This window comes from Myotis davidii, unplaced genomic scaffold (genome assembly GCF_000327345.1).
Source record: "Myotis davidii unplaced genomic scaffold, ASM32734v1 scaffold175, whole genome shotgun sequence".
Taxonomy (NCBI): Eukaryota; Metazoa; Chordata; class Mammalia; order Chiroptera; family Vespertilionidae; genus Myotis; species Myotis davidii.
The window spans coordinates 2,525,155-2,548,523 of record NW_006286972.1 but is presented as its reverse complement, the minus strand read 5'-3'; the positions used below and the strand labels follow the sequence as shown (position 1 = coordinate 2,548,523).

Below are 23,369 nucleotides of genomic sequence, written 5' to 3'. Positions count from 1 at the left end.
AAATTTCAAATTAAAGATCACCTTCAAATTGATCATATGTATTCTCAATTGTATATTAATAATATTAAATTATGTTTCTATCTACTTAGAAAAATCCTATATAATAAAGAGCTAATATGCAAATGGTCATCACACCCTCATGCCCTCACTCCGTAACAGCTCAGACACTCAACACTGGAGAGAGGGGAATGGGGACCAGCCAGGCACAAATGAGCTTGCGAGAGAGGAATGGGGACCAGCCAGGCTGTGGCCCAGGAGAGAGACAAGCTGCCTGCCCTGTGATCCTGGGTGCCTGTGGCTGTGGCCTGCCCTCCCAGGGTCCCCTGCAGCTGTGGCCAGATTGGGCAAAGCCAGTCTAGGTCCTGGGTGCCTGCAGCCGGCCAGAGGGAGGGAAACCCTGGTCCCGTGTGCCTGTGATCGGCCAGAGGAGGGAATCCTGGGTCCCGGGTGCGGGGTGAGGCAGAGGCGGTTGGGGCAATCAGCCCAGTAGGGGAGCAGTTAGGGGCAATCAGGCATGCAGGCAGAGGGGTTATGGGCGATCAGGCAGGCAGGCAAGTGAGTGGTTAGGAGCCAGTGGTCCCAGATTGTGAGAGGCAGTTGGACATCCCCAAGGGTTCCTGGATTGGAGAGGGTACAGGACGAGCTGAGGATCCCCACTCCTGTGCATGAGTTTTGTGCACCAGGCATGTAGTAATAATATATCAAATGAAGGTGGTTTCTCTACCTGAAGAGAAATTTAATATTTGGGAATTAGCCCTACCTGGTTTTGTTCAGTGGATAGAGCACTGGCCTGTGGACTGAAGGGTCCGAGGTTCGATTCTGGTCAAGGGCATATGCCTGGATTCTGGGCTCATTCCCCAGTGCGGGGCATGCAGGAAGCAGCCGTTCAATGATTCTCTCTCGTCATTGATGTTTCTATCTCTCCCTTCCTCTCCCTCCCTGTCTGAAATCACTAAAAATATCAAAGAAATCAATAAAAAATATAATAAAAAATAACGTCATGTAAACCTATTTTAAAAGAAAAAAAGATTGAGGAATTATATGCATTTAATTTTTTAACTTTTAGTTTAAGGAGAAAATACTAGCATTTTCTTAAATATTAGTTAAATAATTTTGAGGATGTTGAGAAATACAAACACTATATAATTATTAGTAGTTGGTTAAAAACTCATTTGTTATAAAGAAATTTTTGAGGTTCTAATCAAACTGTAACATAAACTAGGAAAAAGAGATAAGCTGATATATCTGCACTGACAGCTAAGAACAAATCTTAAACTCATATTTGTGTGGTATCTGATACTTTTTCCTTCCTAATAATGAAAATATGCATACTAGTACAAATTTACATGTATTTTTTAATTTTAATAAAATTAACTTCATTTATCTTCCTTTGATTTTTTATCATCTTAGTTTCTTCAGATATGAATTGTTTCAAAAGATGGTGAAAAAGTAATATTATCTGTAAGTAAAATTTATGGTAATGGTAACTACCAATGAAAATTCCATTTACCATATGTTAAGATTAAATTATACACCTAATATATATTTTAATATATTGGAGAAAAGAACTTTTTGGATGAAGCAATGAGCATTACTTTTAAAAAGTGATGGCATGAATAAGGAAAGGATTGTGAGAAATTGAAAATGCCTTTAGAAATCTGCAGAGCAGATTAAGAGCATTCTTAGTTTGCCATTCAATTAGTCATTAAAGACCCTGGGGTTTTATTAGAATTTTTCCAAGGCACTAATTTGAATGAGAAACTGTGATATTCTTGTAAGAAGTTGTAGGAATTAGCTCAAAAGTATGCAAAGGAACTGCCAAGCTTCTACATCTTGACTTGATTTTGTGGTGCTCTATTTTGTCTAGTCCTTATTTTATGGAGAAAATTATACGCTCTGTGAATTTTGGATTATATTAAGTTCTCTGAATCTTTTCAGAATGTCCAAAACCTACATTATTATAGGCTTTGATAGTCTGGGTAATTTTATAAATTGTGATATATTTAATCTTTAATAGAAATTGAAATTATAGGAAAATTGTGGCGGTGAGGTATACATTACTAAAAGTTTTTAAAGGGGATAGCCAGTACAGAAAGGTATAACTAAAAAAAAAAGTACATGGGAGTATGTTTATGACTGTATATGTTATATAGCATCTATAGTGTCAAATTATGCTATCATTAAGTAGATTTAGATATGGTAGATATGTAAGTTCCTTTATAGGTGTAATATTTTCTATCTTAGGAGTGAGGAAGTACTCACTGTTTTTGCGATTTTCCACAAAATATATTGCACTAATCAGAATACTCCTGTCCAGGGTAACAAAAATCCTTTGAAGGGTTGTAACTTAAAAGAATAAAAAATAAATAAATAAAAGGCAAATATGTCTGCGGATGGCAAACAATATCTACCTCTATAAATTATTTAAGGTATTGTTATTTTATAGCTAAAAACAATAAATTTTAAACAGCATGTTGAAGTCAAAGTACAATCAGTGACTGACGTGACTGAACCTTGGCTGTTCAAACCTAGCTCAAGTCCTAGGTCCTCATTTCCTGCCACCTTGTTTCATGTCTCCCATTTTCTGAGGTTTTTTTATTCAGATGTTCAGGCTTAGCTACCATCTTTAGGGAAGTATCTTTTTTTCAGCAGATATAATGATTAATGAAATCAATTCTGCTAATATTAAATATTTGACCTTATGCTTCCATTTTAGTGATTTAGCTTCTGCCCGGTCTAAGACCAGTTTAACTCCTGTGGCTTATTTTCAAGAAAAGTCCCCACTGGTTCCTGAATTCTTGATTTGGTGTTGTGACTCTGCATCCTTTAGGCAATTGCCCCACTTCACTGAATTGTTTCATGGCTCAACTGTATATGTACACAACCTATTGGTTCTTTTTTTTTGGAGAACCCTAGGTAACAAGTTTAGCTGTTTTATAAATATAAATTGTTCTAAATAACTCTTCTAGCCAAAGTTATCACCACCCAGTAGGTATAATTTCTTCCATTCTTCCATGCACTCAATTTTTATATTTTACTGGAGAGTGATGCTTTAATTCCTTGGTACTCATTATCATCTTAGTGTAAGTCACATTGATTCAAGATATAGGGCAACAGGATAGGTTTAATTATCATTAAGTAGCTAGAAAATGCTAGATATATACAAAGCAGGAAGTAGAGGGCCTCTTGTGATTGAAGTACCCAGGTAATAGACCGAGGATGAGAAAGGAAAAAACACATAGATTTTCTATTTTACTCAAGTGAGCCTCTTGGGGAATTAATAAACAGACAAACAAACAAAACCCAAAACAAAACACACAAAAAAACCAAGCAAATAAAGCCAATTATCAAAAGTCATAGTCATTTTTTTTAGTGTTTTTTTTAAGTCAATTATTTTAAACCTTAGTAGGTAAATTGAATACCTAAACATTATATGTAATGATACTCTGAATCAAGAAAGAATTCAGAGATGAGATTACAAACAGGACCATATTGCTTGATATAAAACTTTTCAGAGCATAAATGGAAGAATAAAACATATTGAATTTTGTCATATATAACCAGTTTTATTTTATATATTATTCCATATATAATCCAGTTTAATATATAAGACTACTTTATTACTTGGCTCTCCAGAGAAGAATATTTCATGGGAAAAGTCATACATTAAAAAAGGGCCAAGGGAGATATTTCATATATATATAAGGTATTTCCAAAAATAGGACGGAATTACATGACAGAATGGATCTACAGAATGAAGATCCATTATCATGCTACTGTTCAATAAAAATACCTTAATGAGCTTGGCAGTGATCACCTTCTTGCTAATATCAAGCTATTCACATTTTTTAAATTACTCTTTCAGTCTGGCTTCTTTCTTATTGATCACTCACTTCTTCTGAAAACATGTCCCTTTCTCAGCCTTCCTTAAACAGTAATTTAACTCCTCTGCCAGCTTCCCTCCTGGGTCTTTTGCTTCTCCTCATATGCCTTTCCACTTTGTCTCCTTTCAGCCCACACTCTACCCTTCACTGAGCCCAGTTATTGCAATGGTATATGGTTTATCTGCCCCAAATTGATTTACCCATTGTGGTACTGCTTAACCAGTTTCCAGGTTGGAAAAGTTAAAAAAAAAAAAAACATCTTAGATATTTTACTTTCCTTCATTCTGCAGATCTATTGTCATGTAATCCCACCCTATTTTTGGAAATATTGTATATTCACATCTTTTCAATGTACACATCTCCATTATTCAGCCAACTCTATAGCAATGTGTTCCTGGATTGCTACCAGAGATCTTTGGTGATTTTGCTTGAATCTTGGTTGCCCAGCAACACAATATAACTTGTAATCTCCCTCTCCCACCCCAATTAATTTTCACACATCAATTATATTGTCCAGTCAACATGTATTAAATTCCCATTATTTAGAGAACTCTGTGTTTGACATTATATGAGGTACAAAGCCAAAGAATATAGCAAGATACCTAACCTTCAAAAAGGGTTCCATTTATTAATAGAATAATACAAATAGCTAAAAAAATGGAATGCATACAATTGTATAATATATATGAAAAGATTTCTAAATAAGTTACAATATCAAGCAAGGAGAGCAAATGTCAGTTTCAATGGGTTTTTAGAATATGTGTTGCATTTAAACTGGCAGAATTTTTAGAATTGATATTCGGGATATAAGAGTTCAAGAATAGGAAATATAGGAATTGAATGCAGTATTTTAAAAGCCTTTGAATAAGTTTACTCAAGGATAAAAATAAAATAGAAATAGAAAATTAAAGATTGAAAGTGATGGTTGCTATTAGACCATTGAACATAGATTGATAAATATGTAAAGTGATAACTATGATAAATGTATAAATACATAGATGAAAGCAAAATCAGATGTATAAATATTAAATGGATAGGCAGAATGCTAGATATAGAAAGAGCATTATGTATAAAGATACAGGAATTTAAATGACTCCTGGGAGATTACAAGAAAATTACTTTGAATAACTTCTGTTATTCAATTATATTAGGTTGCAATGTCACCTGTTGATTTTTCAATAACAGGGTAGGGATTGAGGCTTTGCCCCGAAATTAAATTCAAAGAAATATTTCCAGAGACTATCTTCTGCTTTAGGGAATAGGAGCAAGGTAATTATGCACATAGAAATATATACATACTATATGTGTACACACACACACACACACACACACACACACACACACTAGAGGCCTGGTGCATGAAATTCATGCATGGGTAGGGTCGCTAGGCCTAGTCAGGGCCTTTCTTCGTTCCGTGCTGCCCCTCTGTGGTCAGTGCACATCATAGTGAGTGATCGAACTCCCGTGTCCTGGTTGAACGCCCGAGGGAACACTTTGCATATTAGCCTTTTACATATGTAGATACAGTATTATTTTTCAAAATGTGTGGCCTGTGAGTCCTGTTGTTCATGTGTCTTCTCCAGCAGCTGGGGCATCCCCATCTTTGGTGTGTCTGGTGTAAATTACTTGAGCTCTGTGCCTTGAAACTAGTTTAATAAGTCTTTTACTAAGGAGCTCCTGAAGGCTACGATGGCCAAGGAGCCACACATCTTCAGTCTCTATGAGACAACAGCTGGTGTTAGAAGCTTATAGTTGAGAATGTTCTTACAGAGTTTGTCATACGTTGCTTTTTCCGGAACTTTGCCTTTGGACCACTTCTTTTTGGCCTTGTCCCTGGACTTTGTTCACAGGGTCTTCCTCTGTCTTGCTTGACTTTCCAGCATCTTTCTTCTTGTTGTTGGTCCTTGGGCAGCATCGGGAGACTCAGAGTAGGGCTTAGCCACTGCCTCGCAGATATCAGACCAAGAGGAAGCGCAAGTCACCACCCTAGAAATATTTTTGTTTGTAAGTGAACTCTTGAGAAGTTGAGCAAATTCTCCTTAGGGGACCTGCAGTTCATAGACTGAAGGAGAAGGCATTTCACCGAGGACACTATAACAGAATTCATTACTTTATTTTCTGCACTTTAGTTTTATTTTCTTAAATAAACTATAATATGATATATCTCATACTTTAAAAGTCTCTCACAATACACAGAGTGCAAAATTTTTATTTTTTTCTTGGTAAATATTCAAGTGATTGAGTGCAGTTATTGTATAGATTCTTAAGAGTCTATTTAACAGAGGACTCATTCTTGGCTTAGTAATAAGTTTTAGATAAGAAGTAAACACTTTTCATTTGTTTTATCCATTCAAACCCTGACAAAAGTTCATATGGAGAAATTTAAATACCAACTTTCAAATTTAGATAAGACATTTTGCATTTTCTATGTCCTGCGTAGACAGTAAAGAAGACAACTTTTTTTGCATCAATCCTTTTGTTCATTATTTGATAAAAAAAATAAGCTGTTCTCATTTGGGTATTTTTATCTAGGTTTTATAACCAAGATAATTTTCTAATGAAAAACATTGTAAATTCAGTGATAATGAATTCCATCAAGCTGAAAGTTAGACTTCAAATTTCTAAGTGAAATAAATGTTGAATATTTACTGTGATCGATATCCAACTATCTACATTTTACTCAGTATGATCATATATTAGCCTTAAAATAAATAATGCATTTTTCCAGTCTCTTAACAGTAATCAAAATGCAGGGAAAGAAAAGATTATGGTATCCATAGTTCCAGTAAAATTGTTCATCAGGAAATACATATCAAACCTCTATAATGTGTTTCCAATAGTATAGAGCAACGCTTAGGGCAAGGTGGTATAGTGTGAGCTTTTAGCCTTCATATAACTTTTATCCTTCCATTTCACTGGTTTTTCTAGAAGATACTTTTATTATCTTTGGCTAATTCATAGTCCCCAAAATATAATTATGGATTCCATTAGACCTTACAAATAATTTTCTACTTCAAGTCTCCAGCAATAAAACCAGCAGTGCAAGTCCTCTCAAATATCAAATTAATATGGATTATATAGAAAAATTCCTTGAAATGATTTATTCATAGCATTAATTTTAAAAATTGAATAGACATAGTAAATGATTAACGTGCTATCCTTCTGACCATTTTAGGGCAGTGTTTGCACATGACTAAACAAATAGATCTTTGCAGAGCATAAGATACACGTCTGCTCTTTGCTTTCTTGACTGATTTGGATAACTGTACAATCATTAAGCTGAAGTCTCTCTTAAAGGGTAGAAAGGGCTGCTGGCAGGGCGCCAGTTTGGCAGGCTCTTCTATGTTGTGGTCTGTTTGGTTCATCCGTAGAGACATGGATTAAGATAGAATTATAGGAAATCCTATTGAGGTAAAGACCTACTGGATAAGAACGGGGAAAATTAATTTAAGCCTCTCTCCTCCTTCAACATAACCTTTTAAAATACTAGGTTACAGTGTGTTCATTTCACTTGTAATTCTGATATAAGATACTAATGGAAATGACATTTGAAAAGGAACTGACTTTTGTATATAAACTGTAACTGGTATGTCTTAAAAGTACTTTTCCATGTGGGCCTCAAATATGATAACATTCTCCAGGTTGTGAGCATAGATTAGAAGCCATTAAATTCTAAGTTTGCAAAGATAAATATGTACAATGGCTATCGCTTACAGAGTGAAGGGTTCTGAAATGTTGATTTATAGATTAAAATATTAGCTGAGCACTGTAACGGATTTCATAATTTTGTTGTTGCTGTTTTAATGGATCTGGAGCCTTCACAAGGCATCATTGTTTTTATTTGGCCTTTAAAAATCCCTTTGTGAAAACACCAAATTTAAGAAGAGAAGGGAACAATTTAGGTAAAAGGTAGTCTTTCAGCTCAACCCCCTGCATTTTGGTCAGTCATGGATGAGGGGCCCTCTGACTTAAGAGTAAGACTAGTACCAGTTATTTGCTCCTCACACATTCCTATAATAAACCTCATTTTGCAGATAAATTTACAAGGAACTGAAAGAATTTAAATGACTTCTCCAAAATAAAAAAGTCAGCCAGTTGAGGTAGCGAGGAGATGAATTAAAACCCTCCAAATCACTCTTGTATTTTCTAGTGGTGTCAGCTGTGTCAGCTATGTGAGTGGCACAGACTGCTCGCAGGAATTGAAAAAAGAAAAAGAGAAAAAAATCCAAGGAGGAATTAAAGAACAAAAAGGAAAGAAACAGCTCAGATTTTGGCAGAAATATCCCTGATGCCCTGAAATGAAGGCAAGGATTCAGATTCCAAGGGCACAGATGTGTGGCTTGCAAGGAAATGGCCCCTGGCCAGCCAGCAGAACACCCATCCAGGGAGGCCTCTGTCCTGGTGCGAGGAGAATAGAATGGGGGAGGGGCGGCAACTGACTGGTGTGCCCAATAAAAGGAAAAGGCCACAATGTTGCTTGCTCAGCTAACTTACTATTTTAACCAAACTTTTGGAAGCCATAGCTGATGAAAGTATCCAAAAAACATTTGAATAGTTGCTGTATGAAACAGCCTGGAAAAGGAGAATGGAAAGACAAACAGAAGGAATGATAGCGGGGGCCTGGGTGCCCCCTCACCCCCGCCCCCCACCCCATTGCAGGAGAGTTCTCTCAGCTCACTGGAAGCTTCCAGGGAAGGTGACAGCTTCTTTGGAGCCATTGTCCTGCGATTCTTTTTCCAAGTGTCTCTGTATTCTGATAGGCCTAACTATTTTAGCCACTAATGAAGAAACAAGTAACTGTAGTATAGTGCTGAAAAAAATCAGAATTAATATTGTTAAGGACTAAATATGCCTTCTTTGCTTTAGGAATACTCATGTTTAGTTAACTAAAAATGGCTTCAGTCCTTTCCAGGAAGAACCTGTCTCTTTTCCACATAACTCCTCTTTCCTAAGTCATTTATCTTTCTCTCTTTTTTTAATTTACTAGAGGCCCGGTGCATGAATTCGTGCACCAGTGGGCGTCCTTTGGACTGGCCTGTGGGATTGGGCTGAAACCAGCTCTCTGATATCCCCCGAGGGGTTCTGGATTGTGAGGGACTCAGGCCAGGCCAAAGGACCCCACTGGTGCACGATTGGGGCCAGGGAGGGACGCAGGAGGTTGGCCAGCTGAGGAGGGACTGCTGGAGGGCTCCAGGGCATGTCCAGCCTGTCTCGCTCAGTCTCAATCAACCAGACCCCAGCAGCAAGCTAACCTATGGGTCAGAGCATCTGCCCCCTAATGGTCAGTGCACATAATACAACTGGTCAAGTGGTCGACTGTCTGCTTGCTGGTGATCAGTGCACATCATAGTGAGTGGCTGAGTGGTCTTAGCATATCATCAGCATATTACACTTTGATTGGTTGAATGGCCGACCAGACGACCAGACACTTTGCACATTAGGCTTTAATATATAGGATATGTATGGTTGGAGGGTAGTCAGGGCGAAAAGGAAAAATGAGGCTGTAATTTTAAAGTTTTAGCCTATTTTCTGTGTTTTTTAAAAATGAATAAAGAAGGTAAAATGTAAAGAAATCTACCCAGTTTTTGAAATAAGTATTTATTGTGTGACATAATATGTAATGTTCATTATTAGTACAAAAATGTCTTTAGTTAACATAGTGTTTAAACTTAGTATGTGCATGTGTGTGTGCACTCTGTCATCTATCTATCTATCTATCTATCTATCTATCTATCTATCTATCTATCATCTATCATCTTTTTCTATCTAATGGGTTATTAAAGTGGACTTTACCCATTATCTCCACTCTCAAGGAAACTGAAACATAGCTGATGTTGCTGATAGGTATGCATATGTTCTATACATACATACCTGAATAATCTATTCTGGATTTGCCAAGAGTGTGTAAGTACTGCTTTCTTGGAGGAAAATTGTCTGCCTAACAGAAAGTGGCAGGGAGGAGGGAAAGGTGTGGATGCTTCTTACTCTTTAATCCAAGTTTGGTAAGAAAACTATGTGAGAGAATGCTTTGGAGAACTGACTGTGGGTCTCTGTGGTCCAGGAAATGGAGATTAGTGCCTGCTTGTTCAGATACCCACTGGACTTTTACTTTGGGCCCGGCATAGACTGGGGAATGTGTGGAAGTAGTCAGGGGAGAGCTTTCCTTGTGAACTCAACTCAAAGAGACTGCTGGGTAGGACCAAGCAACTCCAGGGGTGTCAGTGCATGTGACAGGCTCTTTGAAGTGGATGAGATTAAAGTTGAGATTTGAAGTTTGACCTTGGATAACTGCAATTTGAGAAAACATTTCCAGCCTTATAATTTACTAGAGGCCTGGTGCATGAATTCATGCATCAGTGGGGTCCCTCGGCCTGGCCTGCAGGATTTGGCTGAAACCAGCTCTTGGACATCCCCCAAGGGGTCCCAGATTGTGACGGCGCAGGCCAGGCAAAGGGACCCCATGGGTACACGATTAGGGTCAGGGAGGGACGCAGGAGGTTGGCCAAACAGGAGAGACCATGGGAGGGCTCCAGGGCATGTCCAGCCTATCTAGGGCAGTCCCCAGATCAGCCAGACCCCAGCAGCAAGCTAACCTACTGGTCAGAGCATCTGCCTCCGGTGGTCAGTGAACGTCATAGTGACTGGTTGACTGGTTGACTGTCTGCCCCTTTGTGGTCAGTGCGTGTCATAGTGAGTGGTTGAGCGGCCTTAACATATCATTAGCATATTACGCTTTGATTGGTTGAACCGACAACTAGACACTTAGCATATTAGGCTTTTATTATATATGATATTATGACACATACATATTATTTGCTTATACATAAGCCAGCCTGTCTACATTTGTTTGTGCTCTAAATACATATACTTCAGAGGGAATAGGTTTGTGCTATAACATATATACAACAAATTTTCATACAATAAAAATATCCTATTTTTATGGTCATTTATTGATATTTATAGTTAATATTTCCTATAAATAACTAAATTCAAAATTTGATGAGAATTTTCAAATTGTCTCACTTTTTTAAAAAATTGGAACAAATCTATTGTGTGAGTTTGGCTGTGTAATCATCAAAGGTTTTTTCCAAATATAATGAGAAAGTTGACTTGTAATTAGCTTTTGCTGCTTGGCATTTGTACTTTCATGATAATTATTAGATTTACACAAGCCCCTCATTTATGCTATATGTAATTTGATTTGAAATATTTCTTACTATAAGAAACATAATTTTTATATTACTCAAATATAATTTTAGTGGGTCTATTCTCTCATAAAGGTTATTAGATTTTTTTTTAAAAAAAGGGTGTGAGGATACTTCTTCAATCATCTTTCACTAAACTGAATGAACAATTGAGATGTGAATTTTAGAGCTAGTTGGATAATGGACATGAGTACTTGGGGAAGTTCAAAGAAAGTGAAGGGCTTCAAAATATATACAGGCAATATCCTCCCCATTATGAAACTATTCATTCAGAGGTGGCCCATACATGAATCATAGAAATAATTCCAAGAATGAGGTGGGGGAAAATGTATGTCAAGACCAAAAGTCAAGACATGTTTTCTTCATTAACCAATGTGTGATGGTATTCAAAACTCATTTACTTATTGATCTTTCCTTTCTAGGGGTAAAACATTGTTGAGCAGTTTGATTTTTTCACTTGCTATTCCTTAGTAATAAAATACACTTTGCTAAGTTCAAAAAGCACCATTTGAAATTTCTCTGTTTTCTTTGCTGTTCTTTATCTAACCCAACAATGCCATTAATATTCTGTACAAGCTCAATGCTTTCTTTTCATATAAAGGAGCATATGTCAATGGAGCATATACATAATTCTGGAGTAAAGATGATCCTTATTATGCCCATTGCCCCCTTTATTTCCAGTCTGTGTAGTTGGGGCTTTTATCTCTGTTGACAGTGTATAAACAGTACCTCTAGAATTTTATTTCAGTCAACATATTTCCTATCTAAGCAACAGGACAGCTTGAGGTGTTGCACTCCCAGCAGGCAGAAGTGATATCACAGAGGCACTGGTTGTTGACGGCCAGAATCACCAGTGACAGGTGACGAGACGCTGTGGAACTGACGGGTGGTGAGAGATTATTGCCGCCCTGCAAAACAAGATGTCAAGAAGCATTCTCAGCTATTTGCCAGATGACAGACTGGTTGGAAATATTTGGTGTGAAATGGTCATTCTCATTCACACTTACACATGTAAGCAATGACTTCAGCATTACCCGAGAGATAAAAAGAAAGAGGCATGCAGAAGCAGACATCTGGTCTACCTTGCAGAGCGCCATTACATTTTTCTTATTTTCTAGCTACATGCATTTCCTTATAATGGTTGTTTCACATGATTTGGGGAATTTCATTCCATCGTAAGTAATGTTTAGACTGAAGACCCTTTGTTGGACTGCTGTGAGATGGATTTACGAGTTCCATTTTGTTGGCTTCTCCAAACAAAACTGTCCTATTTTAAGAATGTCTAAATATCTTGTGGAATTTAACCCTACCTGGGTTTTCCGTATGCCCTTTACTTTTTTTGAATCTCTGGGGTAATGCTGACATCATTGCTTAAAAGTCTGAGTGTGAATGCACAAAAAGGGACTCTCAAACCGAATCGTGCTAGCAGCTCACCCTGGGAATGACCTGTATACTGACAGTGGCCCTTTCTTACCTGGCCACCTCAAGATAATCAACTGTGAAAGCAAGGAGGAATATATTTAGAGTCTGTAGAAGGGTTCCTGGTGTGCCTGGAAGGCCACCAATCGTGTCTTAGTCAATAGATAGAAATGAAAGACTAACATGACCCAAGATAAAGTATTGAAAGACCAGAGAATTGTACAGAAAGTTGAGAAGAGATTAGTAGTATATTTGAGTGGAAGCCTACTATGAAAGTAAAATCATATCTTTGATGAAATGATTTATAACTAAAACATAAGAAGCTCCATTAAATATTTTTTCACAATTGAGTTGCTGTCTATATCTAATAGCACTCAACATTCTGAACGGAAATCATTCTCAGACCTTGGTTTACTTAGCATATACATGCTCAGATATTTACCTTCACTCTTATTTATAGATATCTGTATCAGAAGGTCCCTCATAGTAAGAATTCTGTCCTCCATGATTACTACAGGTCAATGTTACTTATTTTATTAACTTAAATACATAGTAAAATTTAAATTTTTGGTAGCATTAGATACATACAATGGTCTCATCAACAAACCTATAATACAAATAATTTATGTAAATATTATAGGATTATTTCTCTCCAAGTCTAAATTGGGGATTTGTGTCTCATTTGTTGATACAAAAGCTATATCTGGCTTGAAAAATGGCAAAGCCTCTTTACATAAAGCCCACGTACGTCAGTATTTACACACTGCCTCTTTCTCACATTCAGCGGAAGCCAAAACACAATGTTTTCATAATCCTTCAAAACGCCCACAAAAAGAAATGTGGCAAAATTTAAACAGCAATACTACTATTTAGTTATTTTTTCCATAAAAATAAAACTAAGTTATTTTTCCCAAAAATATTCCCCAAAGAAAACAGAGCTTTACCTTATCGTGGTAACTTGGGAATTTTCCATGAAAAATTTTAAAGTCGATGTAGAGTTTAAAAGGTGTATTACTGTACATTACTATTCAAAGTGCCTTTAAAGTGTTTTAAAATTCCAGCGCTGCACCTGAATGCTCCACACAACACTCTTAATTGCCTTGCAACTCCTCTATAATTCTGGATTGAAAAAAAGGCAAAAGTGTAACAGGAAGACTAAAAATTTATTCCTTCATGTTATAATTCATAAATATAAAATCAAAATTATGTCAGCACAAATTTTTGTGTGTTTTCATTAGGAAAAGTATACTTAAAGTACTTTTATTATAGGTTGTATCTTCAAATTAGCAGTTCATTACTAAAGAGAATATAAGAAAGTTTCCCTTCTGAGAAAATTACTTTTGTGCTCAAAAATCCCACTTGTGAGGTAATTTCTACAGTAAAGGGGGTCCCAAGACTTGCATGCAAACATCATCTATTAGCTAGTATGCAGGGCAAAATAGCTCACCTGCATACTAGAAAATAATTAGGTCCACAACATACCCAGTGATTAAATTTAGCCTAATCTAATCATTCCAAAATATTTATAAATGTTAATACACCTTTTTCCCCCGAAAACATTTATTGGATTGAAATCAAATACTGTTACAATATAAGTTCACAAATTATTTAAGGTCGTGAGAAAAATGGTAAATGTTTGAACTGCAATAGATCATATTTTTCTTTTCACTAATTTAAGTAAGTGTGTGTGTATATGTGTGCGTTTTGATTTGGTGACAATAAAGGAAATTGGAACATGGCTATATGTAAAGGATTGAATTACTATCATGGTCTTAATTTAAACAGCATTTTCCAGTGCAAGTAATAAATAATATTAGCAATATAATATGTTCGGCATTTCAAGAAAAAGAATAAAAAACAAGGTGAGAATTTTTATTATTATTTTATTTTTAAATTTCTTGTATTTGCTGGGGAAAGTCTTTAGGCCTAGGCAAACTTTGTCTTTTTTTCCTTTTGTTCCCTTAAAATTAGGATTATTACCCACTTTTCCTCTTCTTTTATACTCTTCTCAGCTGGAAGATCTTTCACCTGTGACCTCTCTCTACAATTAGACTGTGGAGTGGAAGCAGTTAGCCCTAATCCCCACTCCCTGGTTGCCCCTTAGAAAAACGACCTAGTCTCTGTGCATTGTAAAGTTTTACAGCTCAGCACCATGGGGAAACACATAAAAACCAGAAATATTTCAAATAAAAAGCCTAAAAACACTCACATTGTGTATTTTAAGAGTTAAGAACAGAATTTGGAGTTATAGTGCCAAGTTCCACTGCTTATTAATTAGCTTTGTTGCCATGGTCAAGATATTTAACTGCCCCCTTCTCTATTTAGTACCAAGAGGATAATCATAAGCCTCCCCCACCTGACATTGTGGAGATGAAATGAAATCATGCCCGCAAAGTGCTAAACACAGACCCTGATTGTTAATGTGTTTGTTTCTTCTTTCATTAGAACTAAACAAACCAGAGCCAAAGTCTCTAGTCTAGAGGTTAGCTATTCATATGTTTTTCAAAGAAGAAAATACCAAAGATGACTTTTTGGATATTCTGGTTAATATTTCATTAAAATGTAGTGTGGAAGGAATCTACTATAGCACAAGTGAAGTTCCAGAATAGTAGAAGACGCTGGGTACCGGAAACACTTTGTTTGACTTATTTCTGTGGGTCTTGTATTCAGAGTTTAAGCAAGTCATTTCATTAGGCGGAAAGATAGGGAGGAGGAGGGTAAAGGAGAAAGAGTGATGAGGTGAGGCAGGAGGAGATGCTAAGAAAAGGATGTTGTTAGTCAGTCTAGAGGCTTTGAGTGCTTCTCTGGCAAGAGGTATCAGCCTTGCTAAAGCTTCTTGGGTGAACCAAAGAATTGCTATTGCCTTAAGTGCAGCAATAGAATGAGCAGTAACAATTTTAGACTTTCCTGATGTTCATTTACTCATCCAACAAACATTCACTGAGTATTTCTTATGTGTCAGGCATTGTTTTAGGTTCTGGTGGGAATAGTTTTTTTTTTTTTTTAACAAAATCAACAAACATGTATGTAGTTTATTTTCTGTGGGGTTGAGACATATTATATAATTTGATAAATGGTGATAAGTATGATAGAAAAAACAATAAATTAGTAATAAAGGAGGATAAGGAATGCTAGCAATGAGTAGTTAACCTAATAGTGAAGTCAAAGAAGCCCTCTCAAAAAAGGTAAAATTGAGTCAAGTCCTAAAAGAAATGAGGGAATGAGGGTGTGGATGATTATGAGGAGGCTGTTTCAGGCAAAAGAAAACAGCAAGTTCAAGGGCCTGGGTTGGAAATTGACTGGTATGATTAAGGCATGTTGCACAAGCCAGTGTGTTTTCAGAGGAGTGAGCATTGGGAGGAGCAGTAGGAGGTAGACTAAGCATAAAGAGAAAGGATATCCAAGTTAGCAAAGTATAATTTTCTTGTATTTTAATCAAAATCTAATTATATTGAGAGAACTTGAGTTACAGAGCATCTGCCTCTTTTCATTTCTCTCATCTTAACTTCATTTGATGGATATTTGATAATGCCATCAGTATTAAACCATTTAGGGCATCGAAGACCATCATACAGCAACTATGGCATAATCTGACTTGGATTTGTTGAAGATCACTCTGGATGGCTATGCCAAGAGTAGGTGACATAGGGTGGAAACAAAAGCCAACCAAGAAGCCAAAGCAACAATCTCAATAAGAAATGACTGAATATTGGGCCGAGGTGGTAACATTGGAGATTGTGAAAAGGGATTGGATCCAGAAATATGTATTTTGAAGGTAGAGGAATTGAAAGGATACAGTTGTTGATGCTTAAAGTAGAAATGGCTGCAGGAGGATAATATTATAGTTTAAAAAATTGAAATCAGTTTTAGACACGTTTAGTTTGAACTACCTAGTACTAGGCTACCAGTATTAATGAAAGTGAGTATGCTATCCATTGATGAGTAATTGACACAAAATTGCAACTGATAACTGTTACTCATATCACAAATATTTAAGGTTTACCATGTGATCAATATCTTAGTTGCCACAGGGGGTGTCTCAGGAGTAATACAAAAGTTTATATGCCTTTATTATGTTTACATGTCTTGATAGAAAGACTAAATAATCAATATTGAGGGAGGAGTCCAGGAAGTCTTTTTGCAATAGTTGTTTTTACCGAGGTATAGGGGAAAATTGAAAGGTATAAAAGTATAAAGAAAGGTAAAGAGAATCAGCGAGTTCTAAAGACAAAAGAAACTCTTTGCAGAGACCTAGAGAAGAGAGTGCGCACATTAAATTTGAGGAGTTGTGAATATTTCATAGTTTTAGGACACCAGTGAGTGTGTAGGGACATAGTGAGAAAGGGTGGGAAAAAAATCAGGGAAAAATCTTTAGGTATCATATAGAATTTTGTTTATTTGTTTTGTTTTTAAATATTTTTATTGATTTCAGAGAGGAAGGGAGAGGGAGAGAGACATAGAAACATAGATGATGAGAGATTATCATTGATTGGCTGTCTCCTGCATGCTCCCTCCCTACTGGGGATTGAGCCTGCAACCCTAGTGTATGTCCTTAACCGGAATCGTACCTGGGACCCTTCAGTCTGCAGGCTGACACTCTATCCATTGAGCCAAACCAGCTAGGGCCACATCAAATATTTTAAGGAGTTGAGACTGCGTGTGTGTGTGTGTGTGTGTGTGTGTGTGTGTGTGTGGTGAGGTAGGTATATGAGGTGTGGGAAAGGGCGGTGGGATTAGAGGTTAGTGATAGGATTTACATTTCAGAAAGACTCCTGGCTGCAGTATAGAGAATACATGGGGCAGGGCAGGGTAAACAAAAGTAATCTGGAAGTAATCTAGGTCAGACCTGATATAAAGATGATAAGAAAAGAAAATGACATTTGTAGACTGGAGGAATCAATCCTAGAAGAAATAACCAAGTAGGAATTACCAATCACAACTACAAATTGATAAAAATAGATAAATTTAAGATTACATTGCCTGAGTGTCGGATTTGTTTGGTAAAGTCAGATTGAAGCAGTCTATGGGGAACATTAGGTCCCTGTAAATTGCAGAGTAGTAGGAAATGCCATCAATGTATAAATGAATGGGTGTTTGAGTCAGGAGACATTAAAGTTATAATAGCTCTACCTGCCTCACAATTTGGCTTCACGGTGGCTCCAATTATGTGATTACATGAAGAAGATGGGATAAAGAAACTCCCAACAACTTTCATGATTTCAGCCTCATGTAACCAATCCTATATAAGAAAGAGGTAATATGCAATTTGACCCTCACTCCATCACACCATCACAAGATGGCTGCGCCCACAGTGGAAGCAGGGTTCCCGTAACGAGTGGTCAGCAGGGACCTGAGGCTGTGCCCCTTACCCGGTGGGGCTATGGGGTTCCTGAGGCTGCACCCCCTACCTGGCGGGGCTTGATGGGGGACCTGAGGCTGCACCCTCTGCCTGCACTGGGCCAGGGGACCTGAGGCTGCACCCTCCGCCCAGTGGGTCTTGATGGGGGTGGGACTGGCTGGGTCTGGGTCTCATGTGATTTTGAGGCTTGCACAAGTGGGTGGAAATTGACTCTGGGTCCCACGGCACATCCCAGACTCTGAATGGAGGAAGATTTTCATATACATTTCACTAATTTTCTTTCATCTCTAACACTTCTATTATGGAGAAAGGGCTACTAGCAATATTAAAATATTTCTTCTAATCAATTCCCTTTTAATGTGCATGAATTTTGTGCACTGGGCCACTAGTGGGTGATAACAGAAAATGTTTCAGTTACTGATTACTGTGTAACATTCTCTGTCCCAGAAATAAATCCTTTATGGCTTGAAATAACAACACTTGTTGAGTTTGCTTTTGAATCTGCACTTTATGTAGGGTTCAGTAAAGATGACTAATATCTGGCCCCAATCTTTGGGAAGACTCAAAATCCTAAGGGCTGGATCAACAAGGTTGTTTGCACAACTCTGTTTAATTCTTCACCTAGTTTCAGGATACCCCATGAGGTTTTTCCAGCTGCAGATCTCAGATTAGTCCAACCTTTTACATGGCATCTCAAACATCTGAGATCCACGTTCTAAGAAATCTAGTGGCACCTTTCAGGCTTCTTCTGAGTTGCCTCAGAGGTTTAAGAATGTCACTTCTGCATTCTATTGGTCAAACAGGTCATTAAGAAGGGGAATTAGACTCTGCCTTTCAAGATGAAGGGGAGAGAAATATTTCTGGCCAACATTTCAGTAAGGTAGAACACTTGAAGTTTATGTATTTTAACTATTTCCCAAAAAGGAGAATTGTTTACTAATGCTGTCTTTGGGAAATAATCAGATCTATCACAATGCAACTCTCTACAATTCCATTTATTTATTTTAAATTACTAGAGGCCCAGTGCACAAAATTCATGTGGGGGGCGGCTAGGGTTGTTCCTCAGCCCAGCCTGCACCCTCTTCAATCCGGGACTGCTGGCTCCCAACCACTCGCCTGCCTGCCTGCCCAATTGCCCCCAACTGCCCTACCCTGCAGGCCCAGTCACCCCCAACTGCCCTCCCCTGTGGGTCTGGTTGCCCCTAACTGCCCTCCCCTGCTGGCCTGATCTCCCACAACTGCCCTCCCCTGCCGGCCATCTTGTGATCACATGGGGGCCATCTTGTGCAAGGGTCTGACAGTCAATTTGCATATTACCTTTTTATTATATAGGATGGGTCAAAGTTGACCTAGACTGATTTTTGTAAGGTAACAGTAAGATTTCTTTATAAACAATGACCAACTCTTTTCTGTTAAAAGTGAAAGAATATAAGGAAATGTGCCTATTAAAGATTGCTATAGGTAAACTGTCACTTACATTGCAAGAAATTGAAACATTCTGTTAGTTACTTTAACATAACTAATAGAGACAGGTATCCAAGATGGGAGGAGGAAATGTAAAAAGGTTGAAGTCTGGAACTTGTCCCTGATGAAATGAGGAAGCAGAAGGACACAGGGGTCCCTGTTTTGGACAAATGGTGGTGATAAGGACAAGACCTGGATGACGAGTGATTGCCTGGAGTCAGAATTGTTCTTTAGAGATGGAATTCAGTTAGTCAGGACTATTTTGTTTTAAAGACCATGGCCGGGGCCAAGTTCCATGGGAGCACGTAAAGTTTTCAGGAGTCTGGGGCCAAGGACTGGCTGGGTTTGGATCATTGTGCAACCTGGATGTCTTTGCCATGCATGTGTCAGGGCTGAATGCTTGCTGCGTTAGAAAGAAAGGAATTTCCCCAACAGTAAGCAGTATTTGATCTTGGAATGTTCTACTAGTAGATTTTAACTGGAATAAATGTCAATTGTCAGTTGTGATCCTGTTGGGAATTAGAATGAGAGATACTTGATTTTTTGTTCTAGAGTTTCCAAGGGGGATGAGCCTGCAACCCAGGCATGTGCCCTTGACTGGAATTGAACCTGGGACCTTTCAGTCCTCAGACCAATGCTCTATCCACTGAGCCTAACCAGCTAGGGCAGGACTAAATATTTTTAAAATCACAATTTTAATTTATGAAAAAAAGCATATTTAGACTTCAACATCTGGGTTTGAAAACTTCCAAGTTTATGTACACAAATTAGACACTTTCTAAATATTTGTAAGAGAGAAATACTAGACTTTGTATAGTTTTGAATATCTCTGTAATTCTATTCAAAGGGCATATAAATGAGATGTATACATCCTTTTCTAATATTTTCAAGAAACTAGAATGTAATGGAGTCTCTTTCCAGTATCACTGATACATGAGAAAAAATGATGTTTTAAAAAATTTCTAAGATAATAATTTTATTAAAACTATACCCGAAGATGTTCTATACCGCCCCCCCCCCCAAATAGTTTAGAAATTTCTAAAAATGATGTTGGATGTAAGACTTCTTTCTTTAACTATTCAGGAACGTTATAGATTCAGAATTAGAATATCGTTTCAGTTCTTGTGTTAAATTATTGAAATGCATACAAAGTTTAACTGCCCTGAGGTCAGATCTAAGCAGTTCACTAAATCAACATTATATTAACCTTTGTTTATTCTTCTCCTGATTCTTGAAGATTAAACAAAGGACATGCCTCAGGTCTAGGCTTAATGTCAACATTAAAAATTAGCTGGAAGAATGTATCCAATGGGAAGAGGAAGTATTTATAACTAAGGGAGATAACAGTATGCTAGTACAGGAAGGGTAGAATGTCAAGGAAAAAATAAAGAGTAAAATTCAAAACAGAAATTTTACAAAAGATGTACATTTCTTTACCTCACATTTAGGTGCTGACTTATTAGCTATTCATTAACCTTTACTCAACCTGTGAGAATGTCCTTTGGTAAATTTTAAAGTTTGAATATCTAGATTATAGTTCCAGCTTTCAAAAAAAGCCAAAGACCAAACTCTTTATGCAGACAACATAAATTAATGTAGTTTCAACCCTTTAAGTTAATATACTCTGGCAATTTAATGAGTAGCAAATGGATTGAATGAAAAATACATACAAGACTGCATAAACCTCAGTTGGCTTCAGAACAAATTCAGTTTTCTCTGGTCCATGGAAAGACTGGGCATAACTCCTTTTGACTCATTTAAATCTATAAAAATATTCTGGTTTATATGTATACAATATGTTCGATCAGTTATCCTCATTATTAACTTCTTCAGTGTTTGTACATTGTTTCAATGGCAATGGGAAGGAAATATACAATTAGAAATATTCTCAGTTCACCATGGGGAAATACCCTTGGATGATAGATATAAAGTCCAGACTACATCTAATGCACAGCATTTCCAACCCATGGAACATTTTAATTATTAAGAAGAAGGACAGCCTGCCTCTTGTTAGCTAAACTGCAAAGGAACTGAGGCTAGGAATTGAGTCTTAGCAAGATCTACATCCCTGGAAATCCACCTGCATGACTCTGAGCAAAGGCTAATCACTACTTATGGACTTGGGTAAAATCATGATAAAGTCAGTTTCATGAAACCACCATTGTCACCTTAAATTCATAACCTGGGGAAATATTTGCTTCTATAGAAACTAACGGAAGTAGTTAGTACAGGTAGGAGAGTAATCCTACGCTATCAGTCCCGAGTGTTCAGGCACAGAAAAGCAAAGCTTTAAAAGGATCTGGTTATTTGGAGTGACTGCCCAGGAATTTCAAATGTCATGTGTATGCTTCAGAATTGGCATGAAAAGATCCTGAGAGCCTCAGAAGTTATTGATTTTTCAAATGTTTCAGGATCATGCCTGTTTCATTAAGAGAATCTCAATTAAATAATGAATATGTGGTGGTTTTTTACACTTTATACAATGGATTTTCTTCTGCCAGATTCTATGAGATGAAAGAGAAGGGATAGGGGGTTGTAAATATGTTCTCTCTCCATGGATCTCCCAAACCCTGGCTACAGAAAAATCTGTCTACCCAACTTCCTTTTATTTCTGGCGAAAACTTGTTTTTTTACTAATTATCCCCAGCTGTAGCAGATTCTGTACTTCTTATTTTTAACTTTACATGCTCTTACATCCGTATACTTCTTGTATGGAATATTGTGTCTTAAAGTGGGAAATCCTTTGGGAGGGGTGACTATAATATGATTGTCTGAAAAGAAAAAAAAAATTAAATTTGAAGCTGAATAATAGTCCTTCTATTCTTCCTGTGTGTTGCCAGTCAACTGCTTAGAATCATGGTATTGGTATTTGCCTACAATAACAACGGAGCATACCCTTTCAAATATTAAGAATTTTGATAGAATTCATTTTTTTAAAATTTCACATTTTTCTTTCTCTTGCTTTTCTTTCAAAGGAAATCAATGTGCCAAGTTCTAATTTTAAATTCACCACCGCCCCCATTATGCAGATTTGCTGAAGTGTACTCAAGGCTCTTCAGAGGCCTGTACGTTCCCTAGTGAACAATGGCATTGAAATTGTAACAGACATGGCGCTGGGTGTAGTAATTTGATTTGTTTGTTTGGATGATGAGGTAAAAAACACAAAAGAGGTACATAGTAGATTGCAGTGAGTTTTAATGTACACACCTGCTCACTCTGTGTTTGCCCTGGTTGACTGTATCTTGTTTTTGCTTCTGCCACAACCTTATCATTTATACTTCAGTGAAAATAATGAAGACCTAACAGCAAACCTTTTTGTTTTTTAAATTAAATCTTTAATGTATAGATTATTACAGTTGTTCCTCTTTTTTCCCCCCATAGCTCCCCTCCACCTGGTTCCCACCCCACCCTCTGCCCTCACCCCGCAACTGTCCTCATCCATAGGTGTATGATTTTTGTTCAGGCTCTTCCCACACCCTCTACACCCCTTTCCCCCCAAGACTTGTCAATCCACTCCCTTTCTATGCCCCTGATCCTATTATATTCACCAGTCTATTCTGTTCATCTGATTATTCACTTGATTTTTCAGATTCTCTTGTTGATGGATGTGTATTTGTTGTTCATAATTTGTATCTTTACCTTTACTTCTTCTTCCTCTTCTTAAAGGATACCTTTCAGCATTTCATATAATACTGGTTTGGTGGTGATGAATTCCTTTAGCTTTTCCTTATCTGTGTAGCTCTTTATCTGACCTTCAGTTCTAAATGATAGCTTTGCTGGGTAAAGTAATCTGGGTTGTAGATCCTTGCTTTTCATCACTGAATATTTATCTGGCCTGCAAAGTTTCTGTTGAGAAATCTGTTGACAGTTGTATGGGTACTTCCTTGTAGGTAACTACCTGCTTTTCTCTTGCTGCTTTTAAGATTCTCTCTTTTAAGATTAAACCTTTGGCGGTTTAATTATGATGTGTCTTGGTGTGGTCCTCTTTGGATTCACCTTGTTTGGGGTTCTCCGTGTTGTTTGTTTAATGGACACCAT

At 37.3% G+C, this 23,369-nt stretch overlaps 1 pseudogene; it reads right to left on the bottom strand.

Annotated features, from left to right (window-relative positions):
• Positions 1 to 5,450: 5,450 nt before the first annotated feature.
• LOC102759561 overlaps positions 5,451 to 23,369 on the bottom strand; it is a 43,269-nt pseudogene continuing 25,350 nt past the window's right edge.